The sequence below is a fragment of the Chinchilla lanigera genome, unplaced genomic scaffold (genome assembly GCF_000276665.1).
Source record: "Chinchilla lanigera isolate Chin_1 unplaced genomic scaffold, ChiLan1.0 scaffold00027, whole genome shotgun sequence".
In the NCBI taxonomy this organism is placed as follows: domain Eukaryota; kingdom Metazoa; phylum Chordata; class Mammalia; order Rodentia; family Chinchillidae; genus Chinchilla; species Chinchilla lanigera.
The window spans coordinates 1,444,572-1,447,955 of NW_004955428.1; the positions used below are offsets into that span (position 1 = coordinate 1,444,572).

At 38.7% G+C, this 3,384-nt stretch overlaps 1 long non-coding RNA gene across 1 annotated transcript in view; it reads right to left on the reverse strand.

The window, feature by feature from the left end:
• Positions 1 to 190: 190 nt before the first annotated feature.
• The window catches only part of LOC102006799, a 20,683-nt gene continuing 17,489 nt past the window's right edge, over positions 191 to 3,384 (reverse strand). The window contains exons 5-7 of the long non-coding RNA XR_261291.2: positions 3,279 to 3,360; positions 1,447 to 1,562; positions 191 to 624 (exon numbers count right to left, since the gene is read on the reverse strand). This is a non-coding gene — a long non-coding RNA (uncharacterized LOC102006799). The remainder of the gene's footprint in view (positions 625 to 1,446; positions 1,563 to 3,278; positions 3,361 to 3,384) is intronic.

A 3,384-nucleotide genomic window follows, 5' to 3' on the forward strand; every position in this document is an offset into this window, starting at 1 on the left:
TTAATCCTTTATCAGTTTGTTCTTTTTCTTGCCCTTGTTTAGAAATATTTATAGTTTGGAAATATTATCTCTAAGTGAATAGGTTGCCTATATATTTTAAAAATAAATATATATATTTCCATCTTTTGTTTTCTAAATATCCTTGGTTATTCTCAGAACATTTTTTTCCTCTTTTCTTTTCTTTTTCCCCCCTGTGCTAGAGATTGAACTCACAGCTTCTTGCTAGGCAAGTGCTCTACCCCTGAGCCCACTCCATTTCTTCTCATAATTTTAGTTTCTAATTTTGAGTTAACCCTCTGCCCTTCAGGAGCTTCAAGTTGGTGATCTACTTGATCCAGAACATTAAGTGAGTCCATTACTTCACCAGAGAGGTGGTCCTTGGAACCGAACCAGGTGTGCATTAGCTCACCTCACAGAAAGCAGGACTTTGCTAGGATTTCTTTGGATGGTACTGAGGCAGAAAGGAAAGATGATGGGACTGCCAAGGTAGGGGTGGGGCTTGTCCAGGCCATCAGACACGGGCAAAGGAGAAATGCCTCCTGCACCAAGGGTGCTCTTTCTTCCTGCGAAGCAGTGGTTCAACCAGCGAACTGCAGACCTCCATCCCTTTGGATCTCGAAATGCCTTTGAAATATGAACATAATTACACATGGGTCTTTGAGTGGCACATGGAAATAACATCATCTGTGGGGAAGAGGCAGGGTTCTCTCTAGATTTCAATTTAAGGGCCAAATTCTTTTCCTGGAAGAAGTTTTGTGTTTTTCCCATTTTGTGCATTGGACTTTGCATTTCAATTGCCAGTCACCACTTACACTCGCCAGAGTGTGCAATGAGATTACAATAGCTGCATAAATAAATACGTGGGAACCGATAATAGGTGTCTCAAATGTGAGTCATTTTAAAATATTCACCTAGTTATTTTATAGGCAAATATATTATCAAAACACATAACTTTGATCAACTGTGTCTAAACCTTATTAGCCAAGGTGCAGCTGGGGAGTGATAGGAAAGGCTGACCAAATTCTTTCTTTAAAAATACATCAAAGTGCAGCATAGAAGAGAGAAAATGAAGGCATTTATGCATTTCCTGAACCTACAAGATCTATGCAGATAATGTAGACCAGCATCTTAATATTAAAGAATCAAGATGTGTTATGCACATGTACCAACTCCCTACAACGAATGTAATCGTTATATACTGCAAACATGAACTAATAAAAAATTTAAATTAAAAAATTCCACACATGTATTCATAAAGATGGAATTTTTAACACTAAAATTATACTGTGCATGAGTATTTACTGATAAAAGAAGACATTTGTGGTAAAATAATAGCAATCCGGTTAAATCAATGAATACTGACAGGTGTTATTGTAGGGGATAAATGCGGGTATATTTATAATAAGGAGGGAGCGGAATTGACATACAGATCCTAAAAGTGATTACCTCTATACAGTGAGATCCTGGGTGTCATCTTTACTCTTTCTGATGGTCTCTGGGTGCCAGTTTTTCTTCAGTAAGCTTGTATTGCTTTTTAGTAAGAAAAACAAACACTACATATACTGTGAAACAAAAAGTATTAAGATCACTTGACAGCAACTGATCCACTGGTATTTGCTGTGATTACATAAAACATGGGTAAGAGGCAAATTAATAACAATATAAATGACTTTTTTTAGGGTCAGCCTTTCCTAAAGAGTGTTGTCCAGAACACACAGCTACAAAATGTCCTGGGGATGGGGTGGGGGAAGCTCCGTGTTAAGACCTATGACAATGACAGCTACATTAACAAAAAGGACATCCTTTTGTTGACTCAAAGTGCACTCTGGGAAGTGGTGTGTGGTAGAAACCTGTCCGCATTACTTTAACTCAGATCCCTTTTCTTATGGGGCATCTACTGATATTTCATGGCCCCTGCCTTAGGAAATACTGTCTTCTAGTAAAGTAGGAGAGAACCTTCTATCTTTGTATTAAGTCCCAAAGGTCTCTCATTCTGACTGTTTTGCCTAAAGAAGGAATTCAGCAGGCAAAGGCTTTCACTTCATGTGCGGAACAGATAAAGGTCAGTACAATTACAGAACTATCCAACAGTGACAGTGTTGCTCCTGCTGCCCATCCTGGTCTTCCATGGATCTCTCCTCAAGGAGGGGCAAACCAGTGTTACATTTCCGTTTGGACTTTATATCTGCACCTAGGCGGGGAGTGGGCCAGCTACAGCAAACTACAAGGAGTTGCAACTGCCACCTTCAGCCTTCTGCATTATTTTTACTTTTAATTTTTTTTTTTTTTTTTTTTGCAGTAATGCAGATTGAACTCAGGGCCTTTACTATATCCACAGCACTTTTTCATTTTATTTTGGAACAGTGTCTCATTAATTTTCCCAGGCCAGGCTCAAGCTTGCAATCTTTCTCCTTCAGCCTCCCAAAGTTCCGGGACCATGAGCATGTGCCACCACATCCGGCTTCTGCCCACCTTCCCAGTCCACTCTCACCTCCTCCATTCTGCAGAAATAATGCTGCAAAAGTCCCTGCTGAATTTCCAGAGCTGGCTTCTAACATCTACCCACCAGTCACTGGGTGACTGGCACACTCAGTTGAAATACATTTTGATTACAACTTTAAAATAGTAATAAAACAACCTTTTTAAAAACTGTGGTAAAATATACAAGACAATATTCACCTTTTAAATATACAGTTCAGTGGCATTGAGAGTCACACTGTTATCATCAGCATCCATTTCTGTAACGTTTTCATCACTCTAAATGGTAGCTATTTGTACATTAAGCACCATTCCTGTCCCCCACCAGCCTCTAGTAGACTCAATTTTATTTTCTGCCCCTATGGAGTTACTATTCCAGGTATACCATATAAGTGGATAATACATATTAATATATATGTGTGTTTTCATTTTTTCCAAATAATTTCCCTGTCCTCAAGATTCACTCACACATAACATTTTTTAATTAATTATTATTTCATATCAACAAAAGCCATGATATTGTTTGTAATCTTTCTCCATGGTTTCTGTAACACTGTATATATGGAAAGTTTGAGGCCTGGACTGGGGTACACATGAGTTCAGTTTCTTTTCTGACTCTGTTGCTGAGATAGAAATTCCTCATCCCAAGTATTTGTCAGTTATTTGTCTCTGTCTGATGGTTCTAAATATGTGGCTTGAACATGTACCCTGACACGTGTGGCATGATTTCTCTCTCAGCAATGTCAGGCACTAGTATTAAAAACATCACATTTAATACCTGGAAAGGTTTCTGTTTTTACCTTGGAGATAGAGTCCTATTCCACTTTCATTTCGTATGCAGCCACACTGAAATCAGAACCTGCGTGGTCGGTGCTCTCAATTCTATCACAAAATAAGAAGAAATAA